This window comes from Sciurus carolinensis, chromosome 4 (genome assembly GCF_902686445.1).
Source record: "Sciurus carolinensis chromosome 4, mSciCar1.2, whole genome shotgun sequence".
Lineage (NCBI taxonomy): Eukaryota > Metazoa > Chordata > Mammalia > Rodentia > Sciuridae > Sciurus > Sciurus carolinensis.
In genome coordinates this window covers 73,803,693-73,822,434 of record NC_062216.1, presented here as the reverse complement: position 1 = coordinate 73,822,434, position 18,742 = coordinate 73,803,693, and the positions used below count along the sequence as shown (strand labels likewise).

The 18,742-nt window shown below is 40.7% G+C and overlaps 1 pseudogene; it reads left to right on the top strand.

Annotated features, from left to right (window-relative positions):
- The window catches only part of LOC124982756 (antigen WC1.1-like), a 181,071-nt pseudogene that overhangs the window by 121,342 nt on the left and 40,987 nt on the right, over positions 1 to 18,742 (top strand).

The following is an 18,742-nucleotide window of genomic DNA, read 5'->3' as shown; positions in this document are numbered from 1 at the left end:
ATTCTTCTTTGTGCCTAGGTCTGTAACACCTTTTACTTAATAATTCTTTTTGGGGGGAACTGCGTTGGTTCCATACCATTACTTTTCTAAATAGTGCCACAATAAGCATGGGAATGTAGAATTGCTACATGTGTATTTGCCCTGGATGCTATTGCTGCATAATACATTTTCCCCAAAAAGTTTTTAAAAAATTACACTTCATTTTGCTCATATTTTCTGACTCATACATTGGGAAGGGCTCTTACCAATTGCCTCTTGGAGTCTCTCATGAAGTTGCACTTAGATGTCACCTGGAACTGAGGTCACTTGAAGACTTCATCAAGATGAAAATCTGATATAGTACATTAACATGACTGGCAGCTTGAAAATCACCTGGGGCTGCTGACAAGAAACCCCTGCAAATGCACTTTCCCACATGATGTTCTCTACAGAGTAGAGTAAAGCAAATGTCCAAACATGTCAAGGGAAAGAGGCTTGATATTCTTGGCTAGGTTAGTTATTCAAGCCATGTTGGCTTCACCGCATTCTGTTGCTTATAGACAACTCTCCACCATCAGCTGAGATTCAAGGGAAGTAGGAATGGACTCTGCAGGTCAATGGATAGAGTGTCACACATTCTGCAAATATTTTTAAACACTACAGTTGTGCAGAAGACATGTTTGGGTAACCCTAAGATGGCGGCTGGTGTTGAGCTAAAAGGTGGCGCATAATTATTATTAACACGGCGTGATCTACCTTTTGCCTGATTAGTTAATGTCTCCTCTGCGCTAGTGGTCAACAGATGTTCCTCATTCTTAATTAGTACCATAGCAAATGCTCCAACCGTGCTACTTAATCCTAAGCTGATTGGCTGCCTTTGGTATATAAGACAAACCTATAGGAAGCACCAGGGATAACCGGATAAGGATGGATAAGCAATGGATAAGCAGCACCTCTGAATGATGGCAGATCGCAGGTTGCAGATTGCAGAATGGAGAAGTAAAGCCACACCTCTAGATAGCAGAGTGAAGGATGCAGGATGCAGGATGCACCTTTAAGAAGAAGCAGCAGAACTTAGAAGTAGCATCTCTGAACGTGTAGCCTCTCCAATAAGCAAAGATTCTCTCTTAAGCAAAGTCTCTCTTTCTCTCTTATGCAAAGCCTCTCTCTCTCTCTCCTCTCTCTCTCTTTTTCTAAAACTTTCTCTATAAGCTAGGGTCTAAGTAAACAAGCAAGAAAGCAGCGCACTAAAGAGAAAGATAATAGAAGTAGCTCAGTTTCCAGTCCACCTCTGATAAATACCCGCTCAATTGTTGCTGCAGGCGGTAACAATATCTGCACGACTGTTGCCGCGGTCAGGGACACAGGTGTATTAAATATCCCACTATATGTATTTTCTAATTTATGCTATAGGACTTGCAGTTGTGGCTTTAAATACTAAAGGGGATAAAGTATCTATATTAGGTTCTCTCACCATGTCTCTAAGGTACGTATTTATATTTTCTAACCTTTTGTCTTTCTGTGCTTACTGTGTATTTTCCCATGTTTTCCACTTATTATTTCTCTTTTGTGCTAATCAAATATGTTGATAGGCTCATCCTCTGAGAACTTATTTTGGCTATTTACTTTATAACTCTCAAATTTTTATTGGAGTTGTTATCAGTTCTCAACCAGGATGCACATCATGTCATTTAATACAACATTGTATAACGATTATTTAAATTACCTGTGAGGAAACACCAATGTTAATTTTTTGAAAATCGTCCTCTTTTTCTCCTTTTTCCTCTTTGTTACCTAACTTTTTTTAATGTGGCATTTTTTATCAATAGACACTATATATGAAAAATCATACAAAATCTTCAGAAAGCACTATACTTTGCCTCTTTCATGCACTTTATTCAGGGCATATCACAATATACAAAAACAATTTGAAGTTTTTGTATTTGAAACAACTCTGGAGATAGGAAATTATTGCTCATGTCCTACAGCTTTCAGAGGCCATCACTAGATGGTGATGTACTTTAATTCAGTTTCCCTGCTCTCTAACCCCTTCTGTAGGAAGCCAGACCCAGCTGCTGCCCCAGTGCAATGACTCCTGGTCTTACCCAGCAGGACCTGCAGCCTCAGAGGGACACACTGCCAACTGCTCAGGTGAGCAAGGCCCCAGCACAAGACCCTTCTCCTTCCCTGTGTAAACGCCCACTGACATGACCCTGTCTCTCCCCAGACAGCAGAGAGCTCCACCTGGTGGATGTGGTGGTCGCTGTGCAGGGAGAGTGAAGATCCTGCAGCAGAGCTCCTGGGGCTCCATCTGTGATGACAGCTGGGACCTGAATGATGCCCACGTGGTGTGCAGACGGCTGGGCTGTGGAGTGGCTCTGGAGGCCACCATCTCTGCTCACTTTGGAGAGGGGCAGGGCCCATCTGGCTGGATGAGCTGAACTGCACAGGAGAGGAGGCCCATGTGTGTCAGTGCCCTTCCCAGGGCTTGGGACAGCACAACTGCAGGCACAAGGAGGACGCTGATGTCATATGCTCAGGTTTGTGGTGCACACTGTGTGCACAAGTTGGGAGGGCATGGGAGGTTCTGCAGGATGGTGTCTGAACCCTGTGGCAGGGCCTGGGGGTTACAGAAAAAACAGAAGGGAAAGGAGGCCCCCCACAGAACCTGTCCCTCCAGCAGAGGAGAAGATGAGGTGCATCCATTTCCTGCTGCAGCAGGTGGGCTACTGCTCCTTCCTTCTCAGCCCCGTTTCGTGATACAAACATTCTCTACCGGGTTCATTTAAGGTAGCAGTCTCTCTTCACTTACTTCTGGGGACAAGAGTAGACCCCAAATGTTTCCTATTTCTGCTACAATAAGTTCTATACAGCAAGTGACTCAAAACAACACAAATGTATCCTCTTACAGTATAGGTTAGAAATCTCACTGTGATCTGACTGGTCTATAAATCAGGTGTCAATAGACAGCATTCAGCTGAGGCTCTGGGAAGACTCATTTCCTTGGCTTTTAGCTTCTAGAAATTGCCCGCATTTCTTGTCTCATGGTCCCTTCCTTCTTCAAATCAATGTCATTTCAACCCTCTGACCATTCTTCCATAGTCACATCTCCCTCTGTTCAAGGCCAGGAAGAGTTGTGTACTTTTCAGTTCTTAGTGAGAAAAGTAAAACTTGAGGCATCACAATGCCAGACCTTAAATTACACTACAGAACTACAGTAACAAAAACAGCATGATAATGATACCAAAACAGACATAAAGGCCAATGGCACAGAATAGAAGACAAAGACACAAATCCATATAAATATAGTTATACTAGGCAAAGGGCCATAAACAAACATTAGATAAAAGTAGGTTTTTTCAAGAAATGGTGCTGGGAAAACTGAAAATCCATATGTAGCAGACTGAAATTTAACCCCTAACCATTGCTCTGTATAAAATGCAGTGAATCAAGGACCTAGGAAATAGAACTAAAATCCTACAACTACTGGCATAAAAAGATAGGCCCAACACTCCATCCTATTTCCTATTTCCTAAAAAAAAAAAACCTATTTCGAAACCTATTTCCTAAAAAAAAAAAAAAAAAAAAAAAAAAAAAAAACAAAACCCTAAAGTGCAAGGAGTAAAATCAAGAATCGATGACTGGGATGGAATCAAAGTAAAAAGTTTTTTCACAGCAAAGGAAACCATCAAGAGCAGAAAGAGATAGCCTTCAGAATGGGAGAAAATCCTTGCCACCTACACCTGAGGTAGAGCATTAATCTCCAGGAGGTGTAAAGATCTCAAAAACCTTAACAAAAGAGAAAACTATCAAACAAAAAATAACCCAATTGAAAATGGCCAAAGAATTGGACAAATACTTCAGAGAAGAAGAAAACAAATGGGCAACAAATATACGATAAAACATTCAAAATCTTTAGCAGTTGGAGAAAGGAAATTTAAAACTACACTGAGAGTTCATCTCACTCCAGTCAGAATGGCAACAATCAAGAACACAAGTAACAATAAATGTTGTTAAGGATATGGGGAAAGGGTACATTCATACCTCACTGAGGAGACTGATAATCAGTGCAACCACTTTCAAAAGCAGTGTGGAGATTCCTCAGAAAACTTGAAATGGAACCACCATATCACCCATTTATCCCACTGCTCAGTATATACCTAAAGGACTTAAAATCTGCCTATTACAGTGATGCAGCCCCATGTCAATGTTTACAGCAGGTCAATTCACAATAGCTAAGGTATGGAACCAAAGTTGGTACCCTTTAATAGATGACTGGATAAAGAAATTGTGGTATATATATATACACAATGGAATACTGCTCAGTCATAAAAATAATGACTTTATGACATTTGCCAGGAAATGGATCTGGAGACTATCGTGCTAAGCAAAATAAGCCAATCCCCAAAAATCAAAGGTCAAATGTTTTCTCTGATATGAGGATGCTAACATACAGGTTGTGGGGGGAGGTAAAGAATGGAAGTTCATGGGATCAAAGGGACTCCTTGCTGTCCTTTACTTTGCAGATCAGTTTGCTATGTACATTCTAAAATCCTTCTCTGACATTTCTTCCACTGTGATATTGGTGGTTTCTGTTATCGGAGTATGTTGGTTTGCATGGGTGATTATTTCCATTGTTTTTTCATGTTGTCTGTGTGTTTACCCATCTAGCAGTGTAGATCTGAGGCAGTAGAGATTCTACACTGTGGACTTATAGTGCCCCTGAAGGTTTCCAGTACCTCACCATTTAGGGGGAGACAAATAAAAACCACAAATTCAAATGATATACAGCATTAAGCCAAATAGTTTCTGCTATGATGTCTATGATGTTGACACAATTAACAGAAAGATTCGATCACTTACTGCCTACAATATAAAATATTAAATTTTCAAAATGACTTACTTTTAAATGGTGGACATGGAGAGAACTGAAGTAATGTAAGATGTGATGATTATGAAGGAGGAGGAGAAAAGATAGAAGCAAAAAATTAAAGGGAGATTGAAAGAGACAATAGCAGAGATTGGCTGTTAGCAGAAGAAAAGTGTGAAAGAATCAAGGGAAACAGATAAGTGAGGGAAATAATATGTTTAAAGTAAATATTTTAATTAAAAAAACTGAAATATACTAATCAAACATCCTAGTCCTCAAAAAGCTGATTAATGAAAAATTACTGGCATTGAAAATGCTAGAAATGAGACAAGAAAACAAATGTGAACATGTGTAAATGTCCATGAACCATTACAGTCACAATTAGAGAAAAGAAAAGAAATAAAAAGATCTTGATGGAATGTTAGAGAATTATTTCCTTTGGAGTTCCAAAGATTCTCAGCTTCCTTTCTCAGTAGTTTTATATCACGTCATCTAGTGAATGGAGCTTGCTCCACCCTCAGGTGGACTTGTTATAGTGACAGAGGTCGTGCCAGAGGTGGAACTCCTGGGGGCAGGGGTTTAGACTTAAGTATCCTCCACGTCCTTTGATGATTTCTGATTGGTCTGGGGATTTTAAATCTGTGTACCTCCAGGCCCCAGCAATTTCCAGTTCGCAACTGGAAGACTGTAGCCCAAGGATCTCCCCTGGGTTCCACTCATGTGCTGGAGGAACCAACTCTTAGCCCATTACATTACCTGCGAACCCCACATCTCCTGGTCTTGGTTGAGTCTCCAAAATCAGTCTGCCTCACCACAAGCCCTTTCAAATTCCTGGCCTCTCAATTTGCCTGCAAGCAGCCAGATTGGAGGCAAAGAGAGAGTCAGATGAGTTTCCATGACCACGAGTTCCCTGTGTAAACCCCCCTCCACGTTTCATTTTCTCATGGTCACTTGGCACACTCTATGACAAGCTGTGTGACTGTACCAGGCCAAACTTGGGTTTGAGAGTAATCAGCCCTCAGAGATGCTGTATACCCGCTGCAGCTAAAAATTGATTCCTTCCATCCTCTGTCCCTGCATGCAGCCGGGAGTGAGTGTGGTTTCTTTCCCACCCCAACTTTATTGTGGAGTGGACCTTTCAATTTAGTTAGTTAGTGTTCTTGCTCTCTCAACTCTCTGTACCCAGCTGTGTACAGAGCTAAAATGCAGCTTCTTTAACTCCTTTGTGCTTCCCCTTTCTTGTGGAGGGACTGTTCTGGCTGGTTCTTTCCATCTATAGCAGAAGCTACAGTGCTTGGGTTTTCCTCCTTATTTTATTATATCCAAAGTTATGAGTCCCCAGTTTCCCTTGAATGTTCAGTATTAACTCCAAGTAAAGCCCCAACTTTTGTTTTCATTCATCCCCCTTGCTGAGAATCTGCTTTTCTGCTTTTTGGGTTTCACCCCATGAAGCAGCCAGGAGAGCCACCTCCTCTATTGTGACATCTTGAAAACCTCAGTTTCCTTTCCTTGATCGTGTGTGCAAAGCCACTTTGCTACATGAGGTAACATATTCACAGACTCCCAGGATAAGGAAGTGGACATATTTGGATCTCCACTATTCTGCTACACCACTGCCACCTCATTTTTCAAAGTCTGTCAGATATTTAGTCAGAGTTCTTTTCCTGCAGAGCTCCCAGGTGAGTGTTCCTGCCTGTTCACTTACTACTATTACCTTGTGTAGAAACAGGAGAGGTACAAGTTAGCAAAACCTGTTAAAGGGAAAAAACATCCAGTCTTCCTCCTAGTGAGCACTTCCTTAGTATAGTCAGCAATGAGCACACACTATTAGGAATAAAGGATAAACAGTCATAAGAATTGAATGCTCACTGTGTTCTTTTCCTCCTTCCATTTCAGAGTTCCTGGCCCTCAGGATGGTGAGTGAGGAGCAGAAGTGCACTGGGTGGCTGGAGGTTTTCTACAACAACACCTGGGGCAGTGTCTGCCACAGCCCCATGGAAGCCATGACCTTGTCCTTGATCTGTAGACAGCTTGGCTGTGGGGACAGTGGGACTCTGAACTTCTTGGTTCCCCCAAGGGAAGGTTCTAGACCCCGCTGGGTAGATGGAATCCGCTGTCGGAGAATGGATGCCTCTCTCTGGCAGTGTCCTTCAGACCCGTGGAAACAAAGATCTTGCTCTTCAAAGGAAGAAGCTCATAACACATGTGCAGGTGACCTACTGTCTACTTCTATGTCTTTGTCATATTTTTGTGGGTTGTTGTTAGGAAAATTTCATATCTTCATATAGAATGGATTAGTAGAAGTGAGTCTGCAAAATAAATACTGGATTTAGATTCCTTGATCCACCTCTTCTGATTATGTTTCAAAGGTAGATACAAGGAAACTTGTGATGATAGCAATTTACATGAAAAGTACAAAGGAATCTGAACTGAGCATACAGGAACATGAACTTGTACTCTGATAATCTTTCTAAGCACTTGGCCAGTGCAGACTTATTTTACAGTAATTAATCCATATTTCCTTAGTGAGAGGGTGAATGGTTGGACATCAGTTATACATATTGCTTCCTATGTACTGTCACTGTTTCTCTCTCTCTCTCTCTCTCTCTCTCTCTCACAACACATACACACACACACACACACACACACACACACACACATATACAGGTAATGTACCTTAATCCAACTGTTGGTATTATGGTGATCATTTATTTCGGATGAGGAGCCTGAAGTTAGGAGTAAGCACCTTCAAGTGAGTGAGAGGCAACTTGGGGAACCCAATACTAGTGTGCTGTTTACTATGAAATCTATCTACATCAGTCAGACAACCTCTCAGGCCTATTTGATGATGGTAAGCAATCCAGTGACTTGTAAGTAGAAACTTAATTCCAGGAAGGAGGACAGAAGCAAGAAGGAAATATTAACCCAACTTTCAAGGACAACACACAACACAACCTGACAACACACACCAGGCATAATTTTGAGTGTCACGAAGAAGTGGAAGGTGCTGTGGAAATGTATGCTTTGAGAGAAAGAGAAACCATATATACTTTGAGAACTAAAGGAGGAGTAGGGTTCCAATGAAGAAAGTAATTAGAGCATTTATTTGATCAGTGTAAAAAATGAGGTTGGAGCAGCATGGTGACCTTGAAGTACTGATAAAATCCCATCCTGAGCACAGCATGAGGGTGGGAGAGAGATGCATGATTACCTGGATGGGTAAGAAGAGCATGAGGCCTCTCCAAGGCATGGCCCCAATAACAATCCTGTTGAAAAGCCGTGTGTTCATCTTCTCCTCTGCACACATGGGGAATTGCTGAGATGAGGGGTCTGGACTCCCCTTATTTTCTTCTTGAATTCATCTCTTCACAGTCTCAGTCATCTTGGTTTATCCTACCTCCTCTGAGCCTTTTTCATATACTATTGCAAATCAATATGCCCAATCCATCTCTCTCCCAGGAAACATTCCATGGGGCCTGTTGGAAACTGGAGCCTATCATCTTCTTCTTAAGACCTGTAAGGTCCTCTTAAGTTTCATGTTCTGACAAACAACTGACTATCCTCTGAAAACAATGATGCCCTTGTCATTTGGAGGCTCTGTGTTTCCCTTTCAAGAGGGTTTATTTCCAGGTCCAATATTAAAATAAGCTTATGATTATCCATCTTACTATAGAATATAAATATTCTTGCTTTCCCTTGTCATTTTCAAAACTTTATTTTTTTTCCAAGTCCAGCTATTTGAAGTTTGCTCCATAAGGTGGCAACAGCCACCATTTCAGTTGGTGTCACTCTCCAGCCTGGTCACTCCCCCTCATCCAGGAAGGCTGCAGGACCAGGCTCACCAGGCTCCTCTGTCTCCTGTTCCTGGTGCTGCCAGCATCCTTGAACACAACTGAGACAACATCCTGGCCTTTCCAGTCCTGATTTTCTCCCTTTGAGCATTTCCTTCACACCCCATCTCTGTGTGTGGCCACACTGTTGACCCATCACTAACTGTCAAACTTGAGATCTTGATTGCATTGTTCTCTTCTCTATCTGTTGCCTCTTCTTCACCGTATGGCAAATATTCTTATGTTTTTTGGGGTTTTTTGTTTGTTTGTTTTGAGTACTGGTAATTGGACTCTGGGGCACTTGACCTCTGAACCACATCCCCAGTCCTATTTTGTATTTTATTTAGAGACAGGGTCTCACTGAGTTGTGTAGCTCTCTCTTTTGCTGAGGCTGGCTTTGAACTGGTGATCCTCCTGCCTTGGCCTCCCAGCCACCAAGCCCAGCTATGGTGCATAGTCTTTATGCTCCTTTTCCAGATATTTCATCCTTATGCACATTCCAAATGTTTTACCTTATCAGTTTTTCAGTTTTCCACTCTCCTCATGATTGCACATGTTCTTTTTACACTGATTAGACAATATGATCCCTCATAATCCTCCCCCTTCAACTAAACCAACTCCCTGGTCTCATCTTTATCTGTTAAAGATAAGAATGGTTGAGTCAACTACCCAGCTCTTGTCAAGTACCCAACTCTTCTCTGACTCTGCTAGACTAGGCAAGGACTGCTGAATCTTGGACAAGAACCAAATCCTGTTATAGTGGAAAATTATCCTGCATGTCTCCTTGAATTTGTGATCCAATCCCTGATGGACACTCCACACTGGCTCCATATTCTAGTGTTCTTCTCTCACATGAACTCTTGCCATCTCCATAACATGTCACTTTAAAAATTCCCTGATCTCACCACACTGATATTTTAACTCCACCATATACTTACATCATGATCTTACCTCAAATATCCCTGGAAAAGAGAAACCTTCAGCTGTCTACTTTGTTTTTTCATCATGTTGTCACTATACCTTATTGGTTGTTCTTATTCTGTCTTACAGATTACAATTTCTCTGTTCACCTTATAAATTTTAGACAATTTCATGGTTTAACCTCAGATTCTCCACTTTTCCTTAACAATCCTCCTTCCCCAGATGTGTATTCTGAAATTGTTGAATGAAACATTCTGTAGAAATCTTTTAAGTCCACTTGATTTATTATGTTATTTGTTATGTTATTTATTATGATGTTTTCTTGTTGGTTGATATTTTCTCCGAATGTCACATCTATTAGTGAGATCGATATTAAGATATCACTAGTGTTTTATTGAAGTTTGTTTCTTCAATATATCCTATAAGTGTTTGTTTAAATAAATTTCTGTGTCCTTTTCCTTGGTGCATATATGTTTGTAATTATTATATCTTCTTTCAGTTTTATTCCATCTAATCATATGTAGTGACCTTCTTTGTCTCTTCTGACTGATTCTGATGTGTGTTTTTCATACATAAATACAGCTACTTCTATTTGCTGTCAAGTTCCATTTGCTTGCAATATCATTTTCGATCATTTTATTCTCAGTCTATGTATGTCTTTGCCTATGTGGTGAGTTTCTTGCAGGCAGAAAAGTGTTGGCACTTGATTTTTAATGCAGTTAGTCAGTCTGCTTCTTTTAATTGGAGAATCAGACCACGTACACTCAGAGTTATTATTGAAAGATTTGTAATAGTTCCTTTTTTTCTGGTTTTTCTTCTGGACAGTTTGAATAATCTATGATCATGTCTTTCTCCCTTACATCTTGGGTTTTTGATGTTTTACTGAGTTGATAATGTTTGATTTTTTCCTCTTTTTCACTTGTTTATCTGCCCTTCTAGTGAGATTTGTTTTTCCCTTTGTTCTCATGGCTAGGTTGCCTCGTCTCTTACTTTGTGTGTGGGATTATCTTCTACAATGCAGGTTCAGTGGTACAAAATTTCTTTAAGTGATGCTTATCTTCAAAGAACCAATTTTCCTTTGATTCTGAAGGACAACTTCTCTGAACATGGTCATGTAGATGGCAGCTGTTTTTTTTAAGATCATAAGTATATCATTCCTGCCCTCCTGGCCTTTGGTGATTCTGCTTAGAAATCTGTAATGTGAGGGTCTTCTTAGTAAGCAGCCTTCTCTTGATGATGTGCCTTGGGACGTAGGTGTCCTGTAGTGTTGAGATTAATTCCAAGTGGACATTGTAGGTTGTTTCTCTGTGCCTTCTTTGGCTGCTAATAATGGGTTTTCAAACTCCAGGAGTTATGTCAGAGCACACGACATGGTTCTCTGCAGTTCTCATTTAAATGGGGCCCTTTCTAGTAGTTCAGGCATGTTGTTATAGGCAGCACAGAATGTAGGGCATTCTCTCTGTGGTCATTTTTCCAGTATTGTTTTAGTGTTTGGTTTGAGGGGATAGGTGACAACCTATACTGAGGTCCTTCAGTGCACTTTTTCCACATTTTAATTATTTCTCTCTGGTGTTCTTAAGCTGGTGATTGTCCAGGAGCAGGAGTTATGTCTACTTGTAACTGGCTCTTCAGATATGAATTCCCTCCATTTCTATTCATTAAGTTGAAATATCCACCAACACTTCAGCAGGAATGGGTCATGGTTTCAGTAAGGTGAAATGTCTTTAGATTGACTGGAGTTATAGCTTAGTGGCAAAGCACATATCCAACATGTTCAAGGTTCTTCATTTGACCACCAGCGTAACTCAGAAAGAAGAAAACAATAGCAGTAACTGCAATATAAAAATAAACCAGCTAGTCATGTTGGTGCACACCTGTAATTCCAAAAGCTTGGGAGGCTCAGGCAGGACCATTGTGAGTTCAAAGCCAGTCTCAGTAACTCAGTAAGGCCCTGTCTCTAAATAAAATACAAAAGACATTTTGGGGATGTGGCTCAGTGTTTAAGTTCCCCTGGGTTCAATTCCCAGCCCCAAATAAATAATTAAATAAACAAACCAGTCATAGAAATACAGTAATAACCAATTATTCTCAAAAACAACTAAAACAGCAGTGACAATAGATAAAGGGAAAAACAAATATAGGATGAACAAAAAAGTTAAAAATTAGTGAAATGACAATTAATTCCATAAAGAAGATTGAAGATGAAAAATAAAAGGGAAGGGAGAAGGGGAATTAAAAAAAAAGAGGAAGGAAATTTATAAAAAAGGGGGGGAGGATAAGAAACTCAGATAGGGTGAAACTCACCTGTAATCCTAGAGGCTCTGGATGCTGAGGCAGGAGGATTACAAGTTCAATACCAGCCTCAGCAACACAGTGAGGCCCTGTGCAACTAAGTTAAACTGTCTCAAAAAAATAAATAAATAAAATAAAAATTCAGTGGGACATGGGCCAGTGGTAAAGTGTTTGTGGGTTCAATCACCAGTACAACAGAGAAATAGAGATAGATAGAGACAGAGATAGATAGAGATAGAGAGAGAGAGAGAGAGAGAGAGATGATAGAGATAGAGATGGATAGGGAAAGGGGGGAGAAAGAAGAGAGAAATATCCATTTTAAGAGTTAAAAAACCAATTAAATAATAGTAAGAAAAATATAATAAAGGAAAAAGAAAAAGTTGTGTCAGAAACTCGTCCAGTCAAATTATTTGCATTGGAGACACCCTTTCCAGGTCATCTAACATTTGAATCCACCAGATATATGGGGATTAGTAGGTAGCAAAAGAAACCAGTTGCAGTTCCTCTCTCTTTCCACCAAACATGCTAGGATTGGGGGCAATATTTTGGCTATACTGTGCTCCTCATTTCCTGTCAAGGAGGTTAAGGGAATGTTGAGAAAACAAAATATCCTTGCAGGGTTTTTTTCTGAAAACCTGGAGGCATGTCAAAAGTCAAGCAAACACTTCCTTCAGTGGTTTGCAGACCCAACAGTGAGCACACACTTGCTCTAGAGGCCTCTCGCAGGTACCCATTGGGGTGTGCCAAGTGTCCTAGCCATGGTGAATCTCTGAAAAGCCTGTGGAAAATAGCGTAAGCAATCAAATCTCCGAGTTCTAACCTGGAGAGGTGACATGGAATGCTGTTGTCCCTGTGTGCAGCCATGTGCAACTGGAATTGCTCTTCTTCACAGAGGGTGGGACCACTTACCAATCAGACCTCCATCACTCCCTTTCAATTCAATGCACTCAGCATGTTAGTGTCAGGCACTCTTCGTATCAGGCACTCGTCATATCTGAGACTGTAGAACACTAACTTCCACCCAATCACTGTGGCAGGGTGGCCCAGGGACTGAAAATTGTGATTACTCCATATTGTCTAAACCCAAGAGCAGGTTAGTCCCTAACAATGACCACTTCTAAGATAGCTCTGGGTTATAGCACCCGGAGAGCTTGCCAAGTAATGTGAATAGTATAGTACTCTAAAGCTTCATTGTTGTACTAGAGTACTACTCTCAGAACAGTTCCCCAGATTTGATTTACAGTTTGTAGCTTGTTTCTCCCACAGGTAAGATTGCTGGTCTACTGACACCATTCAGGCAGTCTGCACTCTCCAACTTACTTTATGCTTGCAACTGGAGTTGAAGTTTTAAATTACTTTGTACTTTTCTTTGGGCTACCTTTCTGCTTCTCCATGTTTTTTGGATTCCTCACAACTTCTTTATAAGTTCCTCTCTTTCCTTTCTCAAAATACTGTTGTCCCTTTGTTCCCTAACCTTTTTCACTCACAAAGTCACAACCAAAGTACTTCATTTCTGCTCTTTACCTCTTTACCAAAATGTCTGATTTTTGAATAATAACAATTGCTGAAAAGAAGCCCAAGTGTAGATTTAATTTGGTTGGAAGGGAAAAAATAACATTCTATGATTCCTAGTGAAGTGTGCAATGTCAATATCTGACATCACCATTTTTAGGAGGTTGTTCGATCTACATAAATTGGGTCAAGTTTTGACATTATATATCTGATCTGAACCCTGAAGCCTAGAGTCATTAGTGAAATGTTTTGAGGCACACCATGGTACATTCATTATTCAATCTTAATGACCATATGGTTGTGATTTCTCCTGGATTCATGGCTCTCACCTAAGGCTTCTGATGGTCTCATCCCAGTTCCTTACTCTGTCTCCTATGCACTCATCCCTCCAAATCGCAGGCCATTGGCACTCAAGTGCGTGTGTGCTTTATACAAAATCAAAACAGATGCTGGTCCATTACATTTAAACTTTTAGAAATCATTCAGAAAAAGACAGTTTTAACTACTCAAGTTAGAAAACTTGACTTTTCTGGAATTGTTTTGTCACCTCCCATGCAGAACTCTACCAAAACAGGATTAACTCTGGTAGGAACTACATAATAATTTCTACCTCACATCACTAACTATCTTATGTTGAGTTTTATTCCATTTTATGGTTTTTGAAATGCAATTATTTTTCCTACTTGTTTTGGGAGGAATAGAGACTGAGTTACTGCCCTAGGTTAGAGACTCCACGTCTAATTCAGAAAGTTCTGCACTCTGAAAGTGGATACTTAACTGGTGGGAGGGAGAATCATGGGATAAGAAAACTCACTCTGCAAATACAACCATTGACATGATTCTTTCTCCTTAGAGACCCCACAGCTCCGCCTGGTGGATGGGGGCAGTCGCTGTGCTGGCAGAGTGGAGATCCTTCACCAGCATTCCTGGGGAACTGTCTGTGATGACAGGTGGGACCTGAGGGAGGCCCACGTGGTGTGCAGACAGCTGGGCTGTGGAGTGGCCTTCGATGTGATATACTATGCACACTTTGGGGAGGGATCAGGGCCCATCTGGCTGGATGAGCTGAACTGCACAGGAGAAGAGGACCAAGTGTGGAAGTGCCCTTCTCAGGGCTGGGGACAGCACAACTGTGCGCATGAAGAAGATGCAGGTGTCATCTGCTCAGGTATGCTCTGTGAATTCTCCACTGCCTAAGAGAATGGAAAGGACCGTGTGTCTCTGATCCTGGGGAAATAAGAGACAGATGACCCACAGAAAACTAAGAGTTCCCCATGGTCCCAGGGTGCTTGAAATAGCAGTGGATGATGGACTTTATTTAATTCTTTCTTCTAATACTCAAGTGTTGTCCTACCCCTTTTCTGCAGTCATACTTGACACAAGAGAGTTTTTTTTAATCATTTTACTTAAAATAATTTTCATAATATTGTCTCTGCAATTTACTATTTAAAGGGTTACCTATAAATTACCACACATATCCTCTTTTCAAAAGACAGACAAGAAAGGGATTTACTTTTTTCAGTTGACTGAGTATTTATATATGTATAAAAGAGATAGATTTGCACTGGGATAGGAGCTGTATGGGGACAGGGATGGGATTAAACAGATCACAGGGGAATTTAAGGATTACCACAAACTTGCAAATCTCCTTTCCAGAATCAGACATCAGAATTCTCAGCTTATTAGCAGCAACCCCAGAGAACTGTGAGTGAAATGCACTGAGTCACAGATTTTCCTTCCATCATTACTACAATAGATACTCTCTACATATTTTTTACAAAGCAACATCTGTATAAACTCATGCTAGGGAGATGAATTTAGCCCTGTGTTGGCAGATCAAACTTGGTAGCCATAAAATGTTAATTCATATTTATTATGGTAAGAGATTATATAGTTTAAGACTCAGATCAAGGTGGTTATGCTGTTATCATCCACAAATACACCATATTAACAGTTATTCACACGCCAGGCTGGCCTGTTAAGAGACAATGAACCTGGTGAGTGCCTTCTTCTACTATGATAAAGAAAAGACACATTGAAGGAGGAAGGAAGATAGGAGTTGCCCTTTCCCCAACATCAAGCAGCCAACCATGAAGAGAGATGCATCCTTCTTGGACAAGGGAAAGTGAATTAAGACCAGAAAATAGACTTGAAACCAGGATGAGGTGTGCCACAGGGGAAATCTGTGCTAGGCAGAGCCCAACAACTCTGTTCCTATACCAGTAACTTCAGATTGACACCATGGAACTGTGTTTTGTTGGGCAGCAAAGAGACTTTATATACCACCACTCCTCCAATCTCTAGCAGAAGAGGGAAAACCAAGATTCTCTAAGGATCAGGGGCACAGACCTGGCACAGGACTTTGTCTTAGAGCTCAGTTCCAGGTCCAACATAATCCTGAACAGCACTGAGTATGAATTAGAGGCCTCAAATGTACAAGAGAGATAATAGAGCAAGACCTGTGTGCTGGTGGGATAGACTAAAGAAGAGCCTGCATCACCTGTGTCTGGTCGCAGGAGTCTTGGGCCTTGAGTCCACCTCAGCAGTAGGCATCTCAAGCATTAAGAGTCTTGGTCTGTCCCCACTCATGTGTTTCCATGGCAGGCTGTGTCTTCAGGGTGTGATAGAGTACTGCAACATTTGTGGTCACAGGACACCCACCTCATTCCTCCTTGAAGACAGGCACCACAATATGGTGACAGTTTAGTCATTGCTTGAGGGTGAAAAGTTAGTTGGGCTGGAAGACTCAGGTTCTTATCTCTATGTATTATAATACAAATCTCAAAGATTAAAGATAAAGATATTCAGGCATCAACAGAAAATGAAAGAAATAACACATAAGGATGTCCCAATGCACTTAAAGGCAGACTTCTCAATGGTAAACATATAGGCCAGAACTGAGTGTCATGAGATTTTCGTAGAACTGAGGAAAAACCTGCCAGTCAAGAGTACTGAACCCAGCAAGTCTATCCTTGAGAAATAAAGAAGGTACAAAGACATTATTAGACATCCATGGGACACAGCAATTCCAATGATGAGCACATGTTCCTTCGAACTGAAATCTGTATGTGGAAGAGATATGTGTACTCCCATGTTTATGGCAGTTCTACTCACAGTAGCCAAGAAACGTAAGTAATAAAACACCCATCAGATGATAAATGGATAAATAAGTGAAATACTTTTATACAATGGGATACTATTTAGCCATAGAAATGAATGAAATCCTTTCATTTGACATAACATGTATGGGTCAGATACCATTAGGTTAAGTGAAATAAGTCAGGCGAAGAAAAGCAAGTATCTTATAATCTCACTGTATTTGAACTATGAAGGGGTTGAACTCATAGAGGTTGGGAATAGAATCATGATTACCATAGACTGAAGAGGGTAGGGGATGAGAATGCAAGACAACAAATTGATCGTAAATGATGACTTTAATTTAAATAGGAGCTAGAAGTTCTGCGGCACCAAGGTAGAGTAAGATGGCTATAGAACTCTAATGAACAACATTTCAAAAAGCTAGAAGACAGCATATTGGAAGCTTTTATCAAAAATCAAAGAAAAGTTTTTGAGGAGACAAAAAAATGCAATTTGTACTTGCATCAGCACATGAATTTTCTCCATTAATATGTACACTGTGTTACTAGGTATCAGTTATAATAAATTTATTTGGATGAAAACAAAGGACAATATAAAGGTGATGAGATATGGGGGAAATTATATAGTTTATATCTGATGGATTCAATGATACAAGAAAAGTGTATTGGCAGGTAAATTTGGTAAGAATGGAAGCATGGAGACATATAGGATTTTCTGAAGATGATAGAGGAACCTTACAATGTCTGGGGACTGACACTGGAGGGTTGATAAAGAACACAAGAGGATTATCTGAGCAGGATTTAGGACCCTGGTGTAGGATGGGCAATCTGTGTACACTTGTGTTGACTCTGCACATCCCTCCTGCACAAAGGAGGAAAATTATTTGCAAGAGTCACTCAAAGTTGAGGTATAGGGAAGGTGAGAATGGGGGAAGAAAAGTTCCCTTGGGTCATACTTTTATAAGAATCTTGAAACTTGCCCAAGAGAGCAATGCATCTTTGGAGCAAAAGATCAGACAGGATACATGACTGCATTTTTTTTATTTTCTCAAGTGAGAATGATTTCTGCAGATGAAAATGTTTTTCTTTTTCCACCTACTGGCTCATAAATGGCTTAAAACTGTTTGGTTTTCTTCCCACTAGAAATAAAGCTCCACAAAGAGGAAAACATTATTTCCTTGAAATATGCATACCCAACACCTAAAACCATTTCTGGAACATGGTAAAATCTGAAAAGATGATGGTATTGTGATTGAGAAAACATGGAAGCAGACTCTTCGTGTTGGCTTTTTACAACTCTCTCCTATATCAGACCTGGGTGGAAAGTTCAGATTGTGTTTCCTTTGAAGACCTCTCTGCCCCACTTTTATTCTTTCCTAATCAGAGGCATTTTTACCCATTACCCATACTTGGCCTGCAGTGACCACTCTCCTTTCCCCTACTGTGCCTTGAAGGAGAGTTCATGCTGCCATCTTTGGTTTTCAAAGGCAATTGGGAAGCCCAAGACTACAGGGAAAATTTGGTCTTCAAGGAAAACACTGGGATCTATGAGGCCCTCTGGCTAGCCAAATATCATATCTGATGCAGACATTCCCATCTACTCAGGTGACACAGTTTGGTGGTCTAAAGAGAATAGTAGGATTGTGGAATGATGGATGAGTAGACAGGTAGATTGAGAAACAAGGCTTATGGTCAAAGCCCCTGTGACTTGCCTGGATGCAGATGAGTCCCAGCTACAGGCAAGGTGGAGGAAGCAATCTAGGTCTTAGTGTTAAGAATTGCAAGTGTGATCTTGATGAATGTTGTTGAAAATCAACCTGGTAGTCCTACCTCTTTTGTTTACCTGTATAAATTGGAGCCCAAAAGTTCTAAGATGAGAGAAGATGAGAGAGGACATTTCCCCAAGCTGAAAGAGCCCAGGGTACAATCTGGGATGTGGAGAATTGGGGATCTCCAAGGAACTGATGCAGATACAGAAAGAGTAGATTTCCTACAAATCTTCTTGGGACTTCACTGAATTGTTTTTGCAAATGGTCCCATTTTGGAAGTAGAATCTACCTCTGTGACACAAGCGTGGAGGTAAGGCACTGAGGTGAATGGAACATAATACATCCTCAACAGTGGGCTCAAGGGAGAGGTGATGACATGCTGCATCTGGGCTGAGGAGCTGTCACTGAGAGGCATGAATGAGGACCCAGAGGACAAGTCTGGAAGCCACCTTTAGTGTAACCTCAAACTCT